Below are 14,996 nucleotides of genomic sequence, written 5' to 3' on the forward strand. Positions count from 1 at the left end.
TGCTTTAATAAAAAATTAAAACAAATTTTATAAATATTTATTAACTATTGAAAAATAACAACAATAAATCTATCACATTAACAGAATGATATTTTATGTAAAATAACTATTTTTAATAAAAATGTTAGTCGGAAATAACATTGCTTTACATTTCTGCATCTCTTTCTGTGTTGCCTGACTTTATAAAAGACCCCTGGATTTCCATTTCTGCTTCTCAGTTTAGTCGGTTGAAATATATTTTGAGTGGGATATATAAATAGAAATAAACTATATGCAAATATGTGATTGGAAAATAGAGGACAGATTTGTTTTAAACATATTTATATTTTTTTAGTTATAGGTGGACTCAATACCTTTATTTTATTTTTATGTGGTGCTGAGGATCAAACTCAGTGCCTCATGGATGCTAGGCGAGTGCTCTACCATTGAGCCACAGTCCCAACCCCAGAGGACAGATTTTGATAACTACTTTAGATAATTGTGGATATTCTTCTTTGATACTACACCAAAGCTCAATAAGTGGTAGTTTTTTAATGATTAATTGCAATGTAGAATCTGAAACTATATCTTTGAAATTTTGATACACTTTATATTAAAATCTATTGGTCTACATTGAACTTTAGCTATATTATATTTTCCTTGCTTCTTTATTCTCCTTTTAAATTTTAGTAACATCATGCATTGGCCATTTGAAAGCTATCAGTTCACTGAATCACAAAGATCTTCCAAAGAATGACACATTTCATTATATAACATTCAAAAATCACATTTCTTCGTATGACCAATACCAAGATACTTATCATTAGGAAAGTCTTTAAATATTTGACACTTGAAATTCATTAAGTTCATGGTGGCAGATAGAGATTTCCCAAAATTCTAAATTTCTTATGAAAGCTCAAATTATTTATTACTAGCAACAAAAGCTATCATTTTTTTTTCTTTGAAGTGACAGTTTCATTTCATTCATTTTTTAAAAGTGTCTTCCCAAATCTTCCAAATACAAGTAGTGGTTCTTTGTTGATCTGTCATTATTTCAATGATCCTATGGAAACTTGGCTAGTTTATCTCACAACTCTAGCACACAGCTTTTCTTGAAAACTGCGATTACACCCTGGTACACAGCCAACTGCACTCTGCATACTTCCACAGTGTCATGCAGCATTGTATGGAGGAGCACACAACAGGGTTTAGATTTAATAAAGTTAACATTTCTACTACCTTATCAATGATATTCTTTATTTAGGGGGTGGTGGTACTGGGGGTTGAACTCAGGGACACTTGACCACTGAGCCACATTCCCAGCCCTATTTTGTATTTTATTTAGAGACATGGTCTTACTGAGTTGCTTAGTGCCTCACTTTTGCTGAGGTTGGCTTTGAACTTCTGATATTCCTGAATTACCCTCTTAAGCCTCTAGGATTACAGTGTGCACCAGTGTGCCAAGCTCAATGACATTCTTGAGTGAAAGTGGCACTTCTTTGCTTAGTATATTGTGATACAAAATTCAGTGATTACAACTGCAGTTCATTGTCTCTGCCTTCACTCATGCTAAAGCTCCAGCAGTTCTACCCCTTTTTGCTTTTTCACCATCAGTACAAATCCCAATGATGTGGGGGGAAAAGGCAAATGATATCTTAGTTTTATTATGAAAAAGGCTTCCTCAAAATGTCCTGGGTGATTCCCAGATTTCTAAAGACCATAGTTTTAGAATTCTTGGCCTCAATCAATGAGAATAGGTATACATGTAGACACATCTAATAATGCTTTTTCTACTAAAATGTATTCTTTAATAAATGGTATGTTATTTTATTTATTGGACATAAAAAAACCATCTTTCAGACTTCAAACAGCTTTTGTATGACTTATTGTTTTCCTTTGATCAAAGTCCAATCTGAGTAAGATTTAGGTAATACAAGTATCTAGAGAGAACTTAGGAATCTTTTCTTCTGTTCTTAATTTCTTTTGTTCTTAATTTCTTCTGTTCTGTTTAGTCTGTGTAACCTAACTCCTGTCTATGATTGTTTTATATGTGTTTTGTATGATGGACTCTCAAGAATAAGTTTTTGATTATCTGTACTTATTATAAAAATGGTGGCTGCCCTATATTGGGCTATGTATGGTTGACACTCTGTTATGTACTATATATTCATTAATTCATTTTTTCCTTATAGCAATATTTTGATGTGGGAATCATTATCCCTAGTTGAACAGAAGAGAGCTTGGTAACTACTCAGAAAAAAAAAGTATGTCAAATGTATGAAGTCAATTGTCTAAAGTTCCTTCCTTTTACAATAATATTAGCTGCCCTCTTACCCTGTCACCACTCATCAAGTGGTAGAACCAACACTCAAGCCCAGTTATCTAGAAAGTCTAGTTTTGTTAATGAGGACTAAATACCCCAATAGAGCAAATTCATTACACTTGGCTCCTTAACTCAGCTCCTCGGTTTTAGAGGTTGATTTTCTGTCTATTTTCAGCAGAGTGGAGTAAGTGCCATCTACCTGCCCAAGGTCTAGATAATCCAGCACTCTATCCCTTGCCTACTGTCCCAAGTAGAAAGCAGCTTCCTTTAGTAATTGCACCAGCTCAATTTCCAGCTTGCTTCCCAACTAATTAAGTACCTACTTACATATGCTTAATAAAATTTTTTTTAATAAAATTATTAAGAATTTTTAAAGGTATATTTTTTGGTAGCTGGAAGTCTCTGCCAAATCTTTTTTGGTAAATTTTCCCCTTCTATTAGTTTATCCACTTGTGGGCATTTTGACACAGTGATTGCAACTAGTAGACTTCTAAGACAAACTCATAAAATATTTTTGTCTCCCAAGAACTTAAACAAATGTGCTGGTGTTGGAAGGAAAATTGCCATTAAAATTGCTTTGGTGTGTAAAGTGCTTAAGGTTTCATAGATGGGAAATCCTCAAAGAATAAAAGTAAAAATATGACTGAAAATACCTGAAAACCCTTTAGTAAAATATTATGTCTATCTTCTCTTTTACTTTTACATATGGGAAAAGAAAAAAAAAACAAAACATTGCAATACATTTTATCTTTACTTCTTTCCTTTGATCAAAGTCCAAGATAGTTTCAAAAAACAAAAACAAAAACAAAAAACAACTCCTCTCTGCTAAAAGAAGAACAACATTCTCAAAGAGAACATAAAACTTGATATTCTAAACCTTACCATAAACTGAAGTTTATTTGGAATATGATATGATAATGTGACTGACTATTGAACTTACTAAAAACTAGTGACACACTAATATCCAGAATGTCCACTGTTAGTATTCGGCTGGTTGGTGATTGTGAATTTAGCATTTCAATAAAAATAAACTAGGTCAATTTTCTTATCTTTGTGAATACTTAAGGTTGAAGTGTGTTTCCCACACATATTTGCTATGATATTTAACAAGCTAAAAATATAATTCATTGCTGGGAAATAAGCTAGTAATAAGTCAAATAAAAGCTGTTTGAAGTCTGAAAGATGTAGTGCTTCTGAGCCCTAAGAGGAAAAGTGACATTTTTTTACTGCTCCCAAAAGACTTCTGATATCTTAAGTCTGTTTCTTATTATTTCCTCCCCATTATTTTCTTAGACATTTTTTTCTTACTCTTCCACACCTTCAGACACAGATCATTAGAGAACTTACCTGACCTACAAACAATTGTGCAACATTTATATTAGGTGTTATTAAGGACCGATGTGTTCCCGAAGGTTATAACAGAATGTGTTCCAAATATTCTTCACTAAGAAGACATTTAATTTTTAACATTTTGAATATAAGGAATTGTGTTTTCTTCTTTGTGATTGATCACCCAACTATTTGCCACTGGAAATATGGGTTTCATTGGTCAGCCAAAAAAATGTTTGAAATCTGTGAAATTTGTCTTACTGTTGTCATCTTGTTGGAAAATGTAAAGCCTATAAGTCAAATTAATGTGAACATATATTGAAGCCAAGCATTTGAAACAAATTTTTTTTTCAGGAATGTTATTTTTTTTATGACATTAGTTGTTTAATGATGAATTCGACCTTCAGTTTACAGATTTAGAATCTGTTTGTGAGATCTTTCATTCCCTGTAAGTAACCATTTAAACTCTCTTAAGGTTGTCAGGTAGGTCCTTGTGGCACAGACTTCCTTTTCTCAAAATTCCCTTCTATTTTGCCCATTTATGATTCAACTTTTCCCTACTGTAGAAATAAAGCAAACATTCTCATTCTGTGTTCCCCTTTAACAATTAAGCATAGAGGCTCAATGTGAGTTCATCTTTGAACTCTGAGATTTTGCCAAAAATATATATATTTCTACTTTAAACAAAAATCAAGGAACTTTGGTTTGTGTTCAGGGGAGTCAGGAGAGAGATGGGGTTGTGAGGATGTAAAGGACAGTAGAGTCAGACATTATTACGCTATTCACTTTGTATGGTTACACTAGTGGAGTGCCTCTGAACCATGTACAGCCAGAGGAATGAGAAGCTGTGCTCCATTTGTGTACTATATATCAAAATGTATTCTACTGTAAAATAAATAAATAAGTAAATAAATAAATGTAGTTAACACTAAAGAAAGAAACATGCACATTTCATTTCTTTTAAAGTTACATGGGGACTCAAGAGGTACATGGGAAAAAGAAGAGTAGAGTTATTTGATCACATATAGAGTTCTGTGCTTAGTTTTTCACTAGTACAACTTTTTAAAAACTAAAACTAATGGGAATCAGGTATTATATAGATGAAATTAGTTATGTATTAGGAAGAACACAGAAAAATCAGATATAATAAATGTACCTAAAATGCAGTGGCTTCGAGAGGAAGAAAGTTTGTTTCTTTCTCATGTAAGTTCAGAGGCAGAGGGGCAGGTAGGCAGCTCTGCCCTAATAGGTCTTTGAGGATCCAAGCTTTCCTTTCTCTTATTAGCTCTACCATTTTCTAGGAGGTTGACTTTACTGTAAGGTAGAACTAGCTCATGAAGAAGTGTATTCCAGATACATTAAGAATTGTAATGCAAACTGAAATTTTGTAGGCTTTGGCCAACATCTTTCCAACTCCCCAACTCTCCAGTCTCTGGTATCTACAACTCTATTCTGTTTCTTTGAATTCAACTCTTAGATTCCACATATAAATGAGATCATGTGATTTAGCTCCTATGTTTTATGTCACTTAACATATCCTCTTGTTCATCCATGTTGTCACACATGACAGGATTTCCTTCTGTTTTCCAGGTTGAACTGTCTTCCATTGTATTATGTACTATATTTTCTTTATCCATTCCTATTTTTATAGGTGTTTAGGTTGATTCCATTTCTTAGCTATTGTAAACTATGCAGCAGTGAACATGGGAGTGTGTACACTAATCTGTTTTTTTTTAAAAAAAATTTAACTGTTTTTTTTTGACATAAGGAATTAATTTAAGAGATCAATTACACATCATTGTGACTATAATTAATAATAAAGTATTTTATTCTTGAAAATTGCCAAGAGTAATAATTTAAAAATCCCCACTTCAAAAAGTATGTGATGTAATACGTACGTTAACTTGCTCAACTTAGTCATTCCACAATGTATATGTACCTTTAAGCCATCATGTTGAAATTTATACTATCTTTGTCAATTTAAATAAATTAGTGAGAAAAAAAAAGAATTGTAATACCAAAAAAAGAGCACATATATAATGGCATAATTTGGCGCAAACATACTTTATATACAAAATTGTGCAGTATATGGGTAATAATGAGTGTAAAGAATTCCACTATTGTCATGTATTTAAAAAATAAATAAACAAGTAAATAGTATTCCAGACTATATGAGATATGGGTATTACCTGGATGAAAAGACTAGAAGAGTGAAAAACTGGGTTGATATGTTATAAAAGTGTTGGGAGCTGATGTATGGGTAAACAGAGGCTTATGGATATAAAGGGGTATATAGATATCAAAAATATTTATGGATATGAAGGGGTATGGATAAAATTAAAATTAAAGTGATAAATTTAGGACCTTTTTAGGAAAAAGTTTTAAAGCAAAACTCTAAAAACAATGAGTTATTCCTAAATCATGCGCAGGGAAGACATTTAAGTGATAAATTTAGGACCTTTTTAGGAAAAAGTTTTAAAGCAAAACTCTAAAAACAATGAGTTATTCCTAAATCATGCGCAGGGAAGACATTTTAGCCTGCTATGTTGAAGATCAACTCAAGATGGGATGAGATGGAAAATTGAAAAATCTAGAGAGGAAAATAAACCCATTCATATAATAGTTTTATATATCAAAAGTTGATGACTCTATATCAAGATTGTACGATAGCATGAGGGTAGGTACCATTCTCTAACCAATGGGCACTCTAATCAATGCGGACGCCACAGAGAAGGAAAGAGCCAAGTGACTGTGGAGGCACTTTCTGTCATCTCTTACTGTTCAACTTCTGTTATCCCCCAAGGATCTTCCAGAAAAGCCAAGGAAGAAAGCTCTCAAATCCCCATAAGATTGGATTGACAATGATCCTCTAAAGCAGGACTAACCTGACATTTTATGGGAAGAATCCGATAGTGACTATTTTAGGATTTGTGTTCTATGCAGTATCGGTCAAAACTACTCAATTCTGATATTGTAAGGGCAAAAGTTATCATGGGCAATACACAAAGAAATGAATGTAGTTGTGTTCCAATAAAACTTCATTTATAAATAACAGGTGCAGGGCAGGATTAGGCCTCAGGCCATATTTTATTGGCATCTGTTCTAAAACAGTGAAATGGAAAGAATTAAGTAAATTAGGCAAAGTTACTTTGAACTTTAAGTTTATGAGAGTTTACAAATAAATTTTACCCTACTGGATATAAAGTAACTGAAAGTTATTATTATCCACCAAGGTATTTTTTGAAAAACTAAAAATTCATTTTTATACAGTATACATTTTAAATAATATGAAATAAATATTATATTAGAAAAAATTCCCTGAGCAACAGTACTTGAGAAGCAATTCTTTTAATTAAGATGCACTGCCACATATTTTTCTCAAGTAATCAAGGCTATCAGCATTCACAACCTTACCTACTTGGACAGTAATGGTTGAGTGATTAATAGCAATTATCTCAAGACCTCATTCTAGGCCAAAAAGAGTAAAGATTTTCTTTATTGTAAAAGGCCTTGTCCTTGGTGTGTTAGTTTTTCTCATTCTTGACACTCCTGGGCAGAATAGCACTTTGGGTCAAATTTGCTGCTTCTAACTAGAGGCTCCATGGTAAGTAACTGTCTGTCCTAGTGCTATTATTTATCAACAGTTAAGAACTCAATTTGGAGTTCTTTAAAAATTTGAGCAGTGCTCTGTGATGATAATGGCCGGGACTGGAGGAAATTTATAGTTTATGAAATAGTTTTTCTAAATTATTTTGGATTTCTCAATACCATTGAGGTAGATAGGGAAAATGAGAAGACTTTTTTGTTTTTGTTTTTGTTTTTGTTTTTGTTTTTGGTGCAGTGGTGGTTAACTACTGAGCCACATCCCCAGTCCCCCACCCCTGTTTTTTTTTTTAATGTTTTATTTTCAGATAGGGCCTTGCTAAGTTGCTTGAGGCTGGCTCTGAACTTGGCAATCCTCCTGCCTCAGCCTCCTGAGCTGCTGATATTAGAGGCATGTGCCACTATGACCAGTGAGCTTCTTGTTTTTTTAAGAAGATAATAAAATCTAAAACATGAAGGAAACTTCAGTCCATAATTGTTGAGAAAGAGCTGAAACAAAGAAAAGATCCTGTTTTCTGAGACCGCCTATCTAGTCCTCTTCTCTGTTACAGGCTTGTCAGTTTTTCCACTCTAATATCTCCAGAGTCCATGACCTCTTTCTACTTCCTATTGAGAACTTTGAGATGAACTTTCTAACAGTTACTGGAGAAAGAATTATGATAACAACTCAGCAAATCAAAATATGAAGCAGCAGCTGTATCAAGGCTCCCAGAACAAACATCTGACCTATGAGCCAAGAAACTGGAGTTCTGGGCCCTCTTATTCTGCATATTAATTGTGTGTCCTTGGACAAATCAAACAACCTGTCTGGCGCTCAGCTTTCTTATCAGCTTCATTAATCTAAAAATGAAAGGTCTGAATAGGTTCCCTTCTACACATAGAATTCTGGAATAGTAGTAAAGGTGTCTATTTCTAAAAACAAAATAAAACACACACACACACACACAAAATCTTTCTGTGTTGCTTGCTCTTAAAATTGTTGGAATGAGTTGCAGACTGCAAGATTGTGGCTGCCAATTCTTTAACAGTTTGGACTGTGCAGTACTAACTTAAACCCACCTGTGGGAATAGAGTTGGAAGCAACACACCATCTCAGCTTGCTCTGTTTGTGTTTTCAAACCACTAAGGGAAGCTGGGTTGAGACTGGTTTTTGGAAAAACACAGAAACTATCAACCTCCAAAGGAAGATAATATATTAATGACTTTTGATCATATAACTGATTTCCTATTGTATTGTTTTAGGATTCAGTTATGTTGGCACAAAATAAGAAATGGTTACAATGTAATCTATGAAGATGCCCCAACATAGAGCACAGGTGCATGCTAATTGAACACAACAAGCACAGTTTAAATTTTACATAATTGATAACTTTCAAGCTGCAATAAATAGGCTGACATCAGTAGGACTGCCTGGCTAATCTGCATTGCTGGACTCTCTCCTGGGAGCTGTCTTGTCTCTTATCTTCATTTATCATCAGGACTCTATCTTAGCTTAAAGCTTTTCTGAAGACAAAATGGTCAGTCTCACAATTAACATCCGCTCCATGCCTCTCTTTCCTCTTTCTTCTTTTAATTTCTGATCATTAAACACATGAGTATAAAGAAGGATACAAACTTGTCAACAGTAACCAGCACAGTTGCCCATACATGTATCTTTAGATCTACCAGACAGCCTTGTGGTCAGCACCTGTTTTACTGTTCTGTAGACAGAAGGTCATCCAGTTAAGAGGCTAGATGCTGAACTGCTACTTCTCTAATTCCAGAAAGTAGCTTCCCATCCAAACACATAATTAAAGAGGGCAGCAGCATGTATTCCAGTATGATGATGCAATATTTTGAGAAGAGTCTGTTGGTAAAATCAGTAGCACACCCACGTAGTAATAAGCGTATTTGACTACCACAAGGTTATTTTTCTTGCTCTATGAACATTTAAAGTCCAGTTTATTAATTGTTTTTATAAATACAAATCCAAGATTCATCCATCTCAAAATTAATATCACATAATCTGATGAATACAATGCTTTAAGGGATGCCTGAGTACTCATATTTGTTGTAACAGACGACTAAACCAGTTAGGGTCACTCCAGGTGAATTGGGTTGACACAGAATAATGACAGACAGAGAAATACCTTTTTCTTTGGGTTCTGTGACGGTTCTTCTGACCCAGCTGCCACAAAGGAGGCAAAGCAAGAGAGAAAGAGAAAGAGCACGCCTCAAACCCGGTTATATTGGGGAGCAGCCATTCAAATGAGGCAAGGGGTCAGCGGGTTGAGTCTAGCTTCATGTTGTCCTGCTGGGAGCAGTTTGACTGACATCTTGAAAGGCCATGACCATCTCATGTGCTGTGTGATGACCAAAGGCAGGGCAAGCGAAAAGGATACATATGTGCACAGCCCAGACATAGATTCATAGTCAAGCAGTCGGCTTTGTATGCTCAAAATGCTCACAGATCACACAAACAGATGTGGCTGGCTTGCCACATCTCCACATTCCCATCACTCAAAGCTAGGGGGCGCTCAGCTTCTATGTGGCAGCTCCCAACACATGTTGTCAGTTTCTATGGTGTGAAGAGCTTGCCAATGACCTTTTCCAAATTATCAATCCTCCCTTTGTTTCAGCAATCTGGATTGCAACTATTAAATACAATACATACCTTCTACTTAAAGGGAATCATAATTTTAATTCTTTTATGAATCGTAAGCCTATTAAAAATTCTCTATAAATGTGTAATATATTCCTACTAATTTGCCTGTTATAATTTGTTGATTCTAGTAGTTATTTTTCTCCACATTGAAATTACATCTTTAGAAATAGTTTTAGAAATGTCTTAACTATCCCCACTGCCACAAACTTTTCTTCTTAAAGTATATTGAGATTGCCAACCAGAAACTGGCAAAAATTTTTTGCTTTCTTTGTATCTTAACAGGGAATACATTTTAATACCTAAGCATAATTTCATTGATTATGGAAACGAAAAACCATTTTTTACTGAGGAACTTTTCAAAAGTGATTACTGATGCACAGATGAAGCATTGCTCACCTCACTTACTTCTACCTCCAATGTCGTGTTTGTTACTCAAAATGTATTGCATAAATAGGGAAAATGGAAATATTGCTCCTTGCACGCACTTGCCTAATTGCACAGCACTTTACTATTACTAAGAAACTCTGTTTACAATTATGATTCCAAAGGAAAGAAAACCCAGGAGCAGATGAGTAACAGTTTAGGTCTAATTGGAAACTTTTGTGTATGTTACATTTTAAGAAATTCCAAAAGATTTTTCTGCCCTAATCCTTCTTGGTAATCCTGAAGTAATCCTTGGGAGAACCAAGAGAAGACAAGAATGTGATGTGCTGATCTTTCACGCCATCTGTAGCTGTAAACATCACTGGCCCTCTGAGAATATAACTGGAAAGAGGATTTTGAATCATACCACCTCCTTCCCCATCTGCAGTGCTTCAAGAAGTTAACGTACTTTTTAAAAACCTCGGGAGAATGGAGACTATCTAAACTTATTTTTCTAGACTTTTCTACACATCTATCAGGATGAATTCCTGGACAAGGAGTCGTTCCTGAAATGAATAGAACTTGTCGTTTGCTGACAGAAGCTGAAGGACAGGCTTTCAAACCGTTTCTCTGAGTCTAGATAGAGAAGTTGTAGTGGATGATTAATAAAATTTATAATTCACATGATTCTGCTGAAACCTCTTTGAAAACAGTAATGTACTCAGATCATTTCTGCATGAAAATTAGCTCAGACACTTCATTGAAATGAAAAGAGTGATTAGAAAAGGAAGTGAGGAGAAAGAATGCCATGGTTGAGATACTGTATCAGAGAGACCAAATTCCCCAGGGACTATCTTAATGTTCTATTTTATATTGTCTGTATAAGTACAGCCTCATAAAATTATTCTTTCTTCTCTCTCCTTATTCCAGAAAGAAACTCCTGTTTTTCGATAGCTATATTTCTCAGTGTAGCAATCTGAAAATCCATTTTGCATTAATTTATTTGATGTATTACTTAGATGTTATTTATCTGAATTTTTATTTTGGTAAATGTGAAAAAAATATTAAGATTCAAAGACAATGAATGTGGGTGGCAGATATCTCTTTGACCTTTGATTTCAGTTCTTTGGATTTATGCCCAAATGTGATATTGCTGGGTTATATGGTAGTTCTATTTTTAGTGTTTTTCAGAACCTCCATATGTTTTTTATAATGGATATGCTAATCTAGCTTTCTTCAAACAGGTTGCAAGAGTTCACTTTTCTTCACTTCCTCAATAGCAAAATAATAAACATATGGAAGTAACCTATCAACAGATAAATGGATGAAGAAAATTTGACACACACACTCACACACACACACTCACACACACACAAATTCAATGGAACATTATTTGACCTTGATAAAGAAGGAAATTCTGTCATTTTCAATAACATGAATAAACCTAGATGGTGATATATTAAGTGAAATAAGGGAGGCATAGAAAGATAAATATGACACAATCTCACTTATATGTGGAATCTAAAAAAGTCAAACCCACAGAAACAGAGACAAGAATGGTGATTACTAGAGGCTGGGGGCGGAGGGATGGGCAAAGGGAAGATACTGATCAAGGGGTACAAGGTTTTAGCTAGACAGGAGAAATAAGATTTAGAGACCTATTACACAGAATGATGACTATAAATATTAAAAATATATCTGAATGTTTCAAAATTGCTTATTGATTTACATTTTAAATGCTCTCACCACAAAAAATGGATATGTATGTAAAGTGATAGACGTGATGTAGTTTGATTTAATCAACTCATGATATAAACATATATAGAAACATTATATTGTGTCACACAAATATATATGATAGTTGGCAATTAAAAATAAAATTCAATTTAAATTCAAAAATAAGATTAAATATGATGCAAAGACAGGTAAAATGGAAGGGGCTGCTTTTCAACATTGAACCATCTTCTAAAACAAGGAACTTCATAAAGCATTCCTTTCATTGCCTTTATCTGGCATGTTTCTTTTTATTAAGATTAAAGTTTGACAGAGATGAAAGATCTCCTGCTTTACACAGAAATATATATTAACCAGGAAGAACTTCTTAAGTGGAAACATCCATGCAATAACCTTATTTTATTTTCATCTCTTTATCTAATAAATTTTCTAAGATACCTTAAAAAAGGAAGAGAGAACTTTTTATTTTTTAGACAGTTCAGATTATGGATGCATTTAACTAAGCAGATCTAAAAATACAGAAAACATTTTTTTTAATTCACACTTTTTATGTCATATAGAAAAAAATACTGAGATAACTGAAAAAGACTCCATTTGAGTTAAAATATTTGGTGCCATGTTGAAATAATTGGCACTTACTTTGTAGTTTATACTACTGGGTATAAAGGTAAAAGTAAAAGCTGCTTTCAAAGTCCCAATGACCTTTCTGCACCACAGGGTAAAAGCCATGCAGATATTTTCAACTTGGATTTATATGGAAAATACATTTTTATTTATTTTGGGCCTGTGGATAGCTCTGTCTCATATAAGTTAGAATGTTTTACAAGTTGTTAATGCATATTTCTACCTGGGCTCTGAGTAAGGAGCATTCCCTAAAGAAAATAAAAATCCTGGGCTATAGATCCCATTGGCTTGTGGTCCAATGTTCTCCATGATGAAAAATTAACTACAACAATTAATATTTGTTGTAGCTCAAGCAGATGTACCATCCATCCATTGTGGAGTGGTGAAGAGTGAGGATATCAAGAAATTTTGATCTTAGGAAAACTATCTGAAAGATAACATAAAGATGCATGGTTAGAATGATAAGGACCATAATAAGGAATCAAAACAAAGAGAACAATAGCAAACAGTGAAAAGAGAATATAATAGGCTTATCCAGAGGAAAACAAAACGAACAAACAAACAAAAGAACACCTAACAGAAGTTCTAGAAATGTTCCATATCTTCCCAGAATTCTCTAAATACTGGAAGCCATCCAGGCTTAGCAATGAATTCTCTTCTTTGTTTACACATACTTCTAATGGCCTCCCTTTTGTGAACTATAGATTCCGTCAACACCTACATGTGCATATCTGAATCACATATGAAATATAACGTGTTCATAACTGAAGAGGTCTCACCCTCAAATCTGCTTCACCTGCAGCCATTTCCTCCTCAGTTAAGGGCTCCACTCTTTCTTTCTTTCATCACACCTGCATCACCTGTTGTTAAATCCAGTTGGCTCTACTCTCTCGACAGATCTAGAATCACTCTAGTCCTCACCACCTCTGTTGCACTTAACCTGTTCTGAGCACCCCTTGTCATGTCTCCCTAAGAATATAATAGATTATTGTCTCTTGGCTTCCACCCTGGAGTCCTGTAATCTGTATCCAATGCTGCAATCTGAAGTAAGTAAGAGCTAGTCATTCTCTCAGAATCTTGCCTTACCTTCCAAGTTCACTCGGAGTAAAAGCCAGCATTTTTCAAGTATCCCTCAAGGTTCTCCTCATTCTGACCCATTGCTCTCTAAGCTCATCTCACTGCAGTCTCTCCTTGCTCCCTCCACTCCAGATACGCTGCTGCCTCTCTTCCTTACACTCTGGCTATTTGTACCCGCTGTTCCTTTTATCAGAAATTTCCTCCTCCAGGTCTTCTCATGATCTTCTTTCTTTGCTATTTCAGATCTTAGATGACTCATCAACCCCTCATCAAACACCTTCCTGTCCCAGAATTTTCCATTTAAATCTGCAAATTCTTCCCAACAGTCAGTATTCCCTGTCTAGCATTTGCTCTTCAGAAGTTATTCCATCTCATATAATATACTTTACTGATTTGTTTGATGTTTTCTTAAATAAAATATAAGCCTCAGTGTTAGGTTTTGTTGTCTGCTAACAGGATTTCTTCAATGCCCTTGATGAGCTTTCCTCCATCTATCTTCAGGAAATGGTTTTCTTGTGAGGAGAAAGAACACAATACTTTTTAAAAATAATATTTCTTATGCAGAAATTCACTGTGAAAAAATATTTAAAAAGAGTATTCAATTAGATAAGGGATGATGAAGAAAACAACAAATTAAAAACGGTTTAATATTTTAAACTAGGGAATTTGGACAGAGAGGTTTATAGATGATTCTGGGAACATTGGGAAATGTTGTCACCTTAAGTTAGAAGATGACTAATTTGTTTTTTATTTTGGCAAGTTGTCCCCTAGTTATTTTTTTTAATGTTTTGTAAACAGTTTGGTCTGAGAGATATAGTTCGGTGTTGGATCAAAACTTCTCCCATTTGATTATTTGAGGAATTATTATAAAAATTTCTCAAGTGTAGGGTAGGGTTTTTGAAATATTTTACATTTTATAAAAACATTTAAACACTAAGGACCTTAGGAAAAATGAGACTCTTCTACTTTTCAAACTTGTCAATGCAAATTTCCATCATAATAACATGCTTTTGTCATATGACAATGTAATAAAAATCACATCGATTTTTTTTTTAGTTGAAGTATCATTTAGTCTCAATTTTTATAAAAAGTTAAAGAAACAAAGGCCTTTATTTAAGAGGGGGAATTTTCAGGATGGACATTTAAAATTTAAAGCCTTGATTATTCTTCTGTTAATCTTTTTCATTTCAAAATGTGGCCTTTGATTTTGTGCCAAAGCTCCTATTTTTGCTTTGCTACAAAGTTGCCTGATGGATGATGATATTGTCCATACTCTGGCTTGTGATTCTTCTCAACATTGTCCTGGTGAATTTTGTACAA

The 14,996-nt window shown here is 34.2% G+C and overlaps 1 pseudogene; it reads right to left on the minus strand.

The window, feature by feature from the left end:
• The window catches only part of LOC144256418 (thyroid receptor-interacting protein 11 pseudogene), a 167,414-nt pseudogene that overhangs the window by 56,285 nt on the left and 96,133 nt on the right, over positions 1–14,996 (minus strand).

Source organism: Urocitellus parryii, chromosome 8 (assembly GCF_045843805.1).
Source record: "Urocitellus parryii isolate mUroPar1 chromosome 8, mUroPar1.hap1, whole genome shotgun sequence".
NCBI classification, from domain to species: Eukaryota; Metazoa; Chordata; class Mammalia; order Rodentia; family Sciuridae; genus Urocitellus; species Urocitellus parryii.